The sequence below is a fragment of the Capricornis sumatraensis genome, chromosome 15 (genome assembly GCF_032405125.1).
Source record: "Capricornis sumatraensis isolate serow.1 chromosome 15, serow.2, whole genome shotgun sequence".
Lineage (NCBI taxonomy): Eukaryota > Metazoa > Chordata > Mammalia > Artiodactyla > Bovidae > Capricornis > Capricornis sumatraensis.
In genome coordinates this window covers 23,188,864-23,201,302 of record NC_091083.1, presented here as the reverse complement: position 1 = coordinate 23,201,302, position 12,439 = coordinate 23,188,864, and positions in this window count along the sequence as shown.

The window sequence follows — 12,439 nt, the reverse complement described above, 5'->3', positions numbered from 1 at the left end:
CGCTAAGTCATATCTGACTTTCTGTGACCCCATGGACTGCAGCACACCTGGCTTCCCTGCCCTTCACTGTTTCCCTGAGTTTGCTCAAACTCATGTCCATTGAGTCGGTGATGCCACCCAAACATTTCATCCTCTGTCAGCCACTTCTCTTTCTATCCTACCTTCTCTTCCTGCCCTCAGTCTTTCCCAGAATCAGGGTTTTTTCCAGTGAGTCAACTCTTCACATCAGGTGGCCATATTATTGGAGCTTCAGCTTCAACACCAGTCCTTCCAATGAATATTCAGGACAGATTTCCTTTAGGATTGGCTGGTTTGATCTCCTTGCTGTCCAAGGGACTCTCAAGGGTCTTCTCCAGCACCACTGTTTGAAATCATCAATTCTTCATTGCTTAGCCTTCTTTATGGTCCAACTCTCACATCTGTACGTAACTACTGGAAAAACCATAACTTTGACTATGCAGACCTTGGCCTAACCTTGTTTGTATAGAATACTGAGAAATTGCATAAAAGTAGTAGGGGTGGGGTGTGTTTCAGATTCACCTCAAGATTCACTGGGAAATGCAAAAGAAGAGCACTTGTGTTAATCATAGATGTCATCATCATTTGAACTCTAGAGTTTCTGGGTTTTGGGTCACCTATGGACCACTACCTAGCCATGAATTCCTTGGTGGACAGCCCTTCAGTGTTCTTGAGATCCCATGGTTAAGTAACTAGACCCAGAGATTTCCTTGAGAAACCACTTAATCAGATCATCCATATGTGGGTTCTTGATTACCATTTTTAGGACACTTTCTTCACTGGCCAAACAATATCTGTCTGTGACTGGTTCTTCCTTTCCCTGAAATTTGTCACTGAATATCTGGATTGTCTTGTGAACCAACTGATATAACCTTAAAAGGAGGCTTAATACAGCTAGGAAACCAGCACAGGTGGCACAAATGACACTGGTAATCTGAGTCTGGTTACCAGTCACATCATCTACTCTTCTTTATGTTCATTGCTGAACCAAAAGACCATCAGATGCTTATCAGGCATCACTTTCTTAAGTGTTAGTATACTCATCATAAGTGGGCCAAATTTAAGAAACAAGCTGGCGAAGAAGAGAGGGAATCAAGTGTTCACATCATTGTCTTCCCCCTTTCTTGGGCAGAGTGGTCACTGTGAAAGCACTCAGAATGAGGGAGTCTGTTGTGACACACCCCCTCACCAAGACTCAGCAATTACCTCTTGAGAAGTATCCCAGTCTGACTGGTTTCCTCAGGTCACTGGCAAAATGACCTTGAGAGCTTTAGATACTTTTTCACTAAAAATGAGTCTCAAAAATTCGCTGTGTTGTAGGCTGTCTACCAGTGCCAGGGACAAACAGCACTAACAGTAGTCATCAAGCGTAATTCAGTGAGCATGGTCTGCAGTGTCTTTGGTAACAAGCTGTTTTGTTTTCTGATTTTCCTTATGTTTCATTTTGTAAAGGTGTCTGCCAAGTTTTTTGGTTTTCTTTTGTTCTGTCCTAAAAGATAGTATATTAGAGATCTAGTTTTTTTATTTCACTTAACTTTATATACTGGAAATACCTCCATGTTAGTTCATGGTATCTTTTTCATTTCCTTTCAGTTGTGTGCACAATTGTTTGGACCATACTGTATACCATAGTTGATACTACTATAGTTTATAGTGTATACTTTGGCTTATTGGTGAACCAGTTTGCATGTATACGTGATTTTTAGTATTTTGTAATTGCAAATATGCTGTGATGAATAATCTTGTGTATATACCATTTTGTGGTTTGGGTTATGACTATGTTTTAATCTGAAGTCTTAAGGAAACTGGAGACCTAACAGAACATATTTGAAACCTATGAATATGAATGAAATGATGAGACAGTTTCAGTATATATCGTTAAGACTCTTCTTACCATTTTCATATCAGTCCAGTATCATAATACTTTCCTATAGTTTTTTTTAAATGTGAGAAAATGTTGACATACATTTGTCAGTAATTTGAAAGTATAGAATCAAACAGTGTATCTATTTTTCCATTTATTGGAGTAAATATCTCTGTTTATATAGCTAGTGATAAAGTACCAGATGAAAATCCTGTGCTTGAGCAAGAGTCAATGTCAGAAACTCAACTGGAAGTAAAGAAACAAAGACCTTCTAAAGGAAGAAGACTCAGTAGTAAGTATAATAATTATAGATAATGTTAACTTATTTTTAATTAAACTCATCAGTAGACTATTTCTCTTTGGCTCATGAGTATGTATTTGAAATATGCTATATAGAAGATTTAATGTGTGAATTCTCTAAGACAACTAGAGAACAAAGGCAAAATTATTCATATCTCTTGTTTGGTATTTCTGATTTTGTGGTCATAGGTCAATCACTCAGCATCTACCAAGGCCCTATAATAGACCAGTAAATTTCTCTTGAAGGATGTTTACCTTTCAGCTGACTCTTAGGATGTGGGTTTGAAAGCCTAAAGGGGTGCCTCTGACCTATGTCAGTGGTCTTCTGTCACAGCCTCCAACTGGTAAACAGAAATGCTGCTGAATTCTGTAACTCAAAGAACACATAGGGATTAGAAGGGTGCCAGGGAAGGGCCCTCCATGGCATCCTATTAGTCATGGCCCCATGGAAAGGAAGCAGCCTTTCTATTTACCCTATAGATGAGTGTCATCACAGACTATACATAAGGAATGTGAGAATGTAATCTGTTAGTTGTCCCACCAGTCTCTGGGCCTTCTCTTCATTTGTGGAAGTAGAGAGAACCAAAGCTTCGCACTGTTTTCTGGAATGAGATATCTTTCCACTTACAGATCATGCTCAGGCATTTTATTAAGAGTGCCAGGTAACTACCTTGTCCATAATAATAGCTCCACAGAGTTGCCATATGTGGGTCTGTGGGACATCCATCCAGTCTTTGTCTAGTAGTGTGCATATTGGACCCAAAGACAATGTCATCAATAAAGTGGAAATCTGTTGCTCCATTTGATAGTGGAACATTTTCCATATCATCACTTTTGCATTGATGACAGATATTCAGAGAATTTTGTTAGCCTTGTGGAAGTGTGGTAGTTCCTCTCAGGAATACAAAGCAGGGTTTCACACTGACAGTTAACCTATACTAATGATACATATATCAGTGGGGCCAAAACAATGGAAATTTGTAGTGATTTAAAGGGACACACCCATCGTTGGATCTGGTAAGGATCCCACTGGTAATGGCCTCAGAACCAATGGCCTGGGGTGCTTACCCAGATCTCTCTCCCTTATGTGGTGAATATTGTGTGTTTCTCCATCATTCTGGTGTCAGGAGTTGAGATCATAGACACATAACCACCATATCCAAAAGATCCAGGAAATATACTGAACTCTGTCCTCATGTTCCCACTGTGGACATAGGAACTTGGTCTTACTCATAGTCTTGTGCATTTTTGAAAGCAAAGTGTTCTTCTTTTTTTCTTTTCTTTCTTTAAGACATTTACTTATTTTTGGCTTCGCTGAATCTTTGTTGCTTTGAGTGGGCTTTCTCTAGTTGTAGTGAGTAGGGCCTACTATTTGTTGCAGTGCTCAGGCTTATCATTGCAGTGGCTACTCTTGTTGTGGACCATAGGCTCTGGGCACATGGGTCCAGTAGTTGCAGCATGCAGGCTCGGCTATTTTTCAGCTCACCAGATTTAGAGCTCAGGCTCAGTAGCTGTGGTGCATGGGCTCAGTTGCTCCACAGCATGTGGAATCTTCCCAGACCAGGGATCAATCTTGTGTCCCCTGTATTGGCACTTATCCACTGTGCCACCAAGGAAGTCCAAGAGAGTTCTTGATAGAAGTTGGTGGACTCTCAGAATACTCATGTCAAAATTCAGTGGAAAGCACTGAGCAGTGATACTGTATTAGTTGTAGGAGTCATCTCTAGGCGGACACTAGTTTAGCTTCCTTCTAGGCATCCAGTGGGTCTTAAGTTCCTTGACAGTAATCCCATCAGCCTACCTCTCTGACACCTCATATTGGATATTCACCGGTAGATCTCTTCTCGGGATCCAGGCCTAGATTGTTCAGGAATATGTTACTGATTACTGTTTTCACATTGTTTTTACTGTTAGTCACTGCTACATTGGCAGTGGGTGCTATTCCGTGTCAGTCAATATCTAGATTGTATAGTTCCCAATAACCTGACCTTATGAGGAGGCTTATTTGAGCTCAATAGTTATCTAGCAAGGGTGACATGAATGAATCAAGAAATCCAAATTTGGTTAAATATCTCACTGTTCTCACTGTAGACCCTGGGACCACCAGTGTGGCACAAAGGGACACTATCATTTCAGCAGTGATGATCCAAACATGTTTTTCAGTGGTAGAGAACTCATCACAGGTTGGTCATTCTGTGAGAGCCAAAATAATTCCCCACTGATGAAGGAGAGAGTTTCAAATGTATGCTCTTTTTATTCCCCACTTCTCTTCTACCTCCTCAGCCAACATGACTGCTGTCAAGGCTCTTTAAAGAAGGTATTTTATACCTACTGCACAGTGTGTGTGTGCCCCTCTCCTTCACTAAGTTTAACAAGATTAATACCTTTAGTATGAAGGCAAACTATCAGGTTTCTCTTCTTTTGCTACTGCAAACAGTGATCCTATGGCTCTCTCTCTCTCTCGTTTTTTTTTGTTGTTGTTGTTGTTGTTGTTGTTGTTTTGGTAAAACGTACATCTCAGTGGCTCATTGTCAGTCCCAGGAGCAAATTTAACAGTAGCTAACAGTAGTTAGCGGGTACAGCTCAACATGCAGGGTTTTCCACAGCTTTACATGCCATTGCTAGTGGACCATAAGCAGTAGCACACAAATTGCTGCCCTAGCTTTCTCAGAGCCCCTCTGGTGAATCTTATTTGACTGACCCAGCAGGTGTCTTGGCTAATGAATCAAGGTCTAGAGAAAAGAAACTGTTCCCCCTCAGAACTGAAAAGCCTAAAGAAATACAGTTGCACTTTCCTAGGGCACCCTGTGTGGTTGCTAGCCCTGTCCAAAACACACTGGCCTGTCTGTCAGAGTGCCCCAGGGTCCGCTCAGACTCTGCTAATGCTCCTGTGGTACCCTCCCCCACCTCACCCCAGAAGGTCCCACAGATTTACTAAGCACATCCCAAACTGCCATCCCGAAGTGTGCCTTCTGAAAGGCTTTGAGCTACATTTACCCTGCTTGCTGTTCCAATTTGTCTGAGAGAGAGATAACAGTTTTTGAGGTGGCCAATTAAAATAGCAAGCCAAACTAAAAGTAACAAATGTTTACTCACTTACTGCAATAGTTCAAGCAGGAAAGGGCCCAAGCTATAGCCATGTTCTGTTTCCCCACTTGGAGCAGCAGTAGGTGAGGGTTAGATGTATTAATACCAGTGCAAACCTGGTATGAGATGTAGAAGAGTATCACCTCACAGCGGTATTTTATGGATCCTCTGAGGCATCTTGAATACTGAATCGTAACTGAGAAAAGTTTCTTCAATCCCTCCTCACCCTCCTCCCATAAGGTAATGCAGTCAGTGGCAGTGCTTGAATAGTACAACGCCCTAATCAAGCCCACCCCTACTACCGCCACACTGAGGCTTCCAGTTGATGGTGACTGAGCTAAGAATGCAGTGTGCTTAAGAGAGTGGTGGGAAGGGAGGGCTATGTCCATGACTGCAGCTTCTCCAGTGGCTGCAGTGCACTGGCTGTGCATCAAGTCTCTGTGAGTTAAACTTCTTTTCCCCATGGCACGTGCTGCATGTGTGCGAAGCTGCTTCAGTTGTGTCCAACTCTTTGTGACCCCATGGACTGTAGCCTGCCAGGCTCCTCTGTCCAGGGAATTCCCCAGGCAAGAATCCTGGAGTGCGTTGCCATGCGCTGCTCCACAGAATCTTCCCAACCCAGGGGTTGAACCAGTGTCTCTTTTGTCTCCTGCATCGGCAAGAGGATTTTTTTCCCACTAAACGCCACCTGGGAAGCCCCAAAGTTAACTCCGGGTAATGCCTTTATAGTTGTCTGATTCTGCCTGAAAGATCACATATAAGATCTAGACTGGTCAGGTTTCTTAAGTATGTTCACATTTTTATATATGTACTTACACATACGTACATATTTTTATACACGTACATTAGCATGTATACCTATATATGTGTATATAAACCTGCATAGACATGTTTAGAATTCATGATAAATCTTGGAAATCTTCAATTCTGCTTTACCCCCTCAGGACTGTTCTGCATTCTTTCATTTCATGTGTGTATTTCCTTTCTAAGGGGCTCCCCTCATAGTTCAGTGGGTAAAGAATACTCCCGCAGTGCAGGAAACACAGGAAATGCAGGTTTCATCCCTGGGTCAGGAAGATCCCCTGGAGAAGGAAATGACAACCCACTCCAGTATTCTTGCCTGAAAAATCCTTTGGGCAGAGGAGTCTGATAGGCTACAGTCCAAAGAGTCACAAAGAGTCAGACACAACTGAATGACTTAGCACACATGCACACACTCTACAGCTGTTCTCTCTAAATAACACATTTACTCATTTGTTAGACTATGAAAATTATTTTGAAATTGTTTTGCCTATTAGTATGGGAAAAAAAGCCTACTGGAAATACTTTGTCACGTGTTGACAATCTCTCCATTCTTCTGCCCATGAATGAGGGTATATGTCAAATGTTGTACTGATGAGTTACTTGCATTAGTACTTGTTTTTTTCAGTAGGTTAATTTCTCTAAGTTTGCTTTCAGTTTTAGTTTCTCTTTTTTGTTTTAATTTTATTTTTGAAACATGTGGAACCTGAACTTGCTTCCAAAAGTAAATACTATGCAAAAAGGTATACTTAAAGGAGTACCATTTCTTCCTCAGTTTGCTCCCTTGCATCCTGTAGGTAGCCAGTTACATTTTTTTCTATCTCACTTGTGTGTCATTTTGTAAAGGTAACTATCTCTCTAATTCTCTCCCTTCCTCTTTCTTATTTATTTCCTTTCCCCCTCATCTTCCTTATCTGAAAGATACCATACATTTCTCCTTTTTTTTTTCCCTCTCTGAATATTACCTCCTTGAAATCCCTCCAAGTCAGTTTATAGAGATTCATTTGATTCCTTTTACATCTTTACATACATCTGATGGTACCATATTATCTAGCATAATTTACACAGTTTATGGAATTTCCCTGATAGCTCAGTTAGTAAATAATTCACCTGCAAGGCAGGAGACCCTGATTTGATTCCTGGGTAGGGAATATCCCTTGGAGAAGGGAAAGGCTACCCACTCCAGTATTCTGACCTGGAGAATTCCATGGACTGTATAGTCCATGGGGTCACAAAGAGTCAGACATGACTGAACGACTTTCACTTCACTTCACAAAGTTTGTAGTACATATATTAGATTGTTTATCCAATTTTCCATGCATGAACTTTTATATGCAGTTACAAATATTACTGTAATTAGCAAATAGTACACATATGTTTTGTTAGTTGGTCTCTGAAGTCTATGTCAATCTATAAAATATAAATAACCTAAGAGAAACAGAGACAAATACAAACTATATATAATGCCTGGAAATATTTATAAGATAATGAGAAAGATTCAAAACACATCTATTAAAACTCCTCTCACAGTGTTATCAGATCTAGCATTATGGTAACTACACTATAACTTCAGAAAAATTAGAATATTTCTGTTTGCTTATTATGAATTTGATATGTAGAGATTTCATAATAGATGTATTTTTCTGTTCAGTGAGCTAACTATATCTCTCTTGTAGCTCAAGAGGAAACATCAGATGCAAATCTTGTGCGTGACCATCAAGAATCAATGTCAAAAAGCCAAATGACAGTAAAGCAGCAAAAAGAGAAAAAACACAGTAAGTATACTAATTACAGATAACTTTAAATTATTTAAAGTTAATTACCGCCAATGATCTTATTCTTTGCTTCATAGATTGTGTGTGTATACATATATATAGTAGATATTTTATACTTTGACCTAATGTATAAATATCCTAAGACAACTAGAGGATAAAAACTAAAGTTGTGAAATACTTGGTCAATATTTCTGATTGTAGTATTTTTCTTAGTCATGGGTCATGTACTCAGTATCCACCAAACCAATAAAAGGCACATAATTGTCTTCAAGAGGTATGTGCCTTTCACCCTACTCCAGTAAGTTAGACATAGAGAGTCACAGACTAATCCCCTGTCCTATGGAATTGCCATCTTCCAAAGACTAACTGATAAACAGAGAAGTGCTGAGAATTTTATCTGAAAATCAGATCAGAAGTTTCAAGGGAAAATGTGACTGGGAAGATTTTTTTGTTTACCTCCAGACCATCCTATTAGTTGAGATCCTTTCATATGCAGGTGTGTTTTCTGAAACTTAGTAGATGGTTGCAATCAGGGCCCATGAGGGGAATGTAAGAGTGCCAGTAGCAGAATAGTTCCACAGAGTTTTGGGGGGCTCTCATTTGTTGTGACTGACAGGACAAATTTTGGAAGATATCTCTAGAATGATGTGTATTCCTACAAGGTCCTTGTCCATGCTTCTGTTAATGACCCTGCTATGCTGCTAAGCATGGTCAACATAGCATCTGGCCTTGTGGGATAGTACACATGCCAGGATGCACCAGAAGGATGAGGATGTCAACAATAGTGTGGAAGCCCAGTGCTCCATCTGGGAATGGGACTTCTTCCTGCTCATGGCCTTATGCAAGGACATTAAAGGTGTATTGCAACCTTTTAAGCAAAAAGCAAACTGATCATGTCATCTGTGTGGACAGAGACATTGAAGGAGCATTTGTAACATGAATTCCTTCATACCTATTTTCCTCAGCTGGGACAAGAGCCTCTAGGATGGTCACAATGTCAGGTAAGGCCAGTGTCCTGATCTGTACCACAGCACTGAGCTCTAATACTGTAGTCCAGTCCAGGCACGCAAGGCTCTTTGCATAGGTTTACTTAGTTAAACTGAATGGAGAAATAATCTCACAGAGACATTTGCCTTCCTGAAAATCAGCAAAGATGGCTAGCATTTGTTTTTCCTTTGCTTAGTAGTTGATCTGAAGACACGTCTGTAGGCACTGGGAGTCTGGTAGGTTTGCATTCTTCCATGTGCCCCACTGAAATGATCCTGAGTGCAGCAGTGCTCATCATGGCTTGGGGCTTATGTGAGTTTGAGTTCACATAGAAAATACATCTGTCCTAATGATATATTTAGGGTTTCCCAGGTGGCACAAATAGTAAAGAACCTGTCTGACAATGCAGGAGATGCAAGATCCACGGATTCATTTCCTGGATTGGGAAGATCCCCTGGAGGAGGGCATGGGAACCCACTCCAGTATTCTTGCCTAGAGAATGCCACAGACAGAGGAGCCTGGCAGGCTACAGTCCATGGGATTACAAAGAGTTGGATATGACTGAAGCAATTTAGCATGCATGCAATTATGTGTTCAGCAGTGGGAGCTATGAAATAGAAGTTTATGATGTCTAAAAGCACCCACACCATGGTCAGGTTTAAGTAAGGGTCAAAATGCATTACTTGTGTTCCTCTCATCCTGGTGTCAGAGTTGTGGAGATAACAGTCCTTGGTAAACTAAAAGCCAATCTTGGGGACTAGAATCCCTAATCTTGCTTATTTTGAAAAGCCAAGTATTCTGGCTAAAAATAGAGTTGTCAGATTCATCTTAAGGTCACTGGGGGGAGCACATTATTAGTAATAAGTTCATCACCATTTTGAGTCTCATGGGGCTGTGTTGGCCACCATGGCTCACTGCCTGGCACAAGATGTGTGCTGGAGAGTCCATCCATCCCTTTCTTGAGCCTCCATTGCTGGGTAACTAGACAGTGTTTCCAGTGGCAAGGAACTCACCGTGTGTGGGCAGACATTTTCAGAAATCAAATGTCAGCCAGAAGAGGAAGGAGATTGTCTTAGGTGTTTGTGTTTTCTCTTCCTCATCCCCTCCCTTGTCCTCCTTGGACACAGTGGCCCCTGTCAGGAAACTCAGAACCAGGGGTTCTGTTGAGACACAACCAGCAAGGTGTCTGTTTGTTTCCCTCACTAAATTAACAAGAGTAGCTCCTTCACAGTGGTGTCTGTATAGTCTCCTCAGGTTGCTGGTCAAGTGAAACTGAGAAACCTGGATTCTTTTTCATTAGACTTGAATCTCAGAACCTGGCTATATCACAGAATATCCGTCATTGTCAGAGTGGCATGAGAGCAAATAGTAGTTACTGGGTATGGCTCAGTCAGCCATGTCTGCAGGGACTCTTGTGACCCAGTATATTGTTTTTGATTTACATTTCCTGTATTTCTTGTTTTTAAAATAAGGATCTTTCATCATCTTTTTTTTTTTTTCCTGAATTTCCTTTTCCTTCCTTCTTTCTTAAACCATCCTTGGTATTCTCTCTTTTAGGTTTTTTCCCCCCATTAAGCACTGTATCCTGGAGATGCTTCCCAATCATTTCATCAGGATCTTTTTAGACTTGTTTGTACAGCTCCATGTGCACATTGCACCCTACAGTCTATATTTTTATACTTTACATATGCTACTTTAGCCTCCCAGTCTCCTATGCTTTATGTTTAAGTGGTTTTAATATTTACAATTACAAATATTATGCTATGAATAACCTTGTACATATGTATTTTCTTTGTTTGGTCTATTGAATTATATTAACTAAAAATATTGAGGCAACTCAGAAAATGAGAAACTTCACATAAAACACATTTGAATTCCACGAGTATTATTTTTATGGTAAAGTACCTTTCATACACACACATTAAGACTCCTGATAGTTTTCATGGCAGACTTCACAATATGCTGATTTTCTTCTTAACTTCATAAAAATGAGATAACTGCTGCTGTTTTCATTTTATAAATTGTAAGCTAAACGTTTCACCATAAATCTTTATTTTTATTTAGTTGACTAAATTCTTCTCTTTCTGTAGCTCAAGATGAAGTACCAGATGGAAATCATATGCTTGACCATCAAGAGTCAGTGTCAGAATCAGAGATTCAAGTGAAGAAAGAAAGCTTTCACACAGGGGAAAGATTTACTAGTAAGTGCAAAAACTACAGAAAAATTTATATTGTTTTAAATTAAACCCATTAGATGTTTTTATTTTGGTTTATGAAAATGTATTTGTTGAGCATATATTCATACTGAAATATTTCACTTTGACTAAAATCAGATACCATGAGATACCTAGAGAGAAAAGCAGAAATACTGATACCATTTGATAGAAATTTTTGTCCTTAAGAGCATTTTGTGACCAGAAGATGAATGGCCCAACACCCAGGAGCAGGTGAATACCTATGTCTCCAAAGCAGTGTGCCTTTCAGCCAGCTCCCAGTAGTTATAACTACAGAAGCCCAATGGATGCCTCTACCCATGATAGGGCCCTTATGCCATAGTCTCCATTAGCAAACAGATGTTTTGGAGATCTGTAAATCAAGCATCTAATGAGGGTCAGGAGGCCTGTTGGGGGGCCTTTTGAGCACTCTCTTGGTTGTATCCTCACTAAAATGAAGCAGCCTCTCTGGTAACCACATAGATTGGTTTCATCAAGGACTCTCTATGGGCAAAGGAGAATGCACTCTTTGGTGGGCCCAATTATTTGTCAGAGTTGAATCACCCAAGTTTGGAGGTCTTGTCCTCTGAAATGAGAATTCATGCCCCTTAGAGATCACGCCCAGGAATTTCACTATGGTATCAGGTCACTAAGCGTGTGTACTAATGGTTCAGCCAGGAGCCACTGGTAGATCCACACAATGTCTAGTCCTTGTTGGGTGGTGTCCTTTGTGGTGGGAGGCCTAGTTGAGTGAAAACTAATCCTCCCTGTAGGAGCAAGCCACTTAAAATTGATGACCTCTTCCCTGTAGCTCAAACAGTAAAGAATCTGCCTGCGAGGCAGGAGACCAGGGTTTGATCCCTGGGTTGGGAAGTTCCTCTGGAGAAGGGAATGGCAGTTCACTCCAGTATTCCTGCCTGGAGAATTCCATGGACAGAGAAGCCTGGCAGGCTACAGTCCATGGGGTCTCAAAGAGTCAGACATGACTGAGCAACTAACAGTCCTACACACAGACACAGTCACTAATAACAGATATTTGAGCAGTGTGGTGGCCACGTGTAGGACATGACAGCTCAGGTAGCTAGAGTTCTGAAACAGCATTGGTACAATTACTCATTTGCTTAATCCTGTAATGCTTCTCAAATGGTTTCAGAATAGCTCGGAATATACCATTACGGAAACAAATCAAGTTATAAAATGATTGCATGGCTTGTCTGTTGTCCACCTCCCCCCAGATCACCCCACTTCCATGTCCAAGACAGGGTTTTTAGTAAATACTGGTTTGAGGAATTACTGCTTTTATTCTCCCTGCAGTAGTTTCAATTCTTCAAGTTTGCATTTTCTTTCCATTCCATTTTCGTATTTGTTTTGGCCTAATTTTTATTTTGAAATAC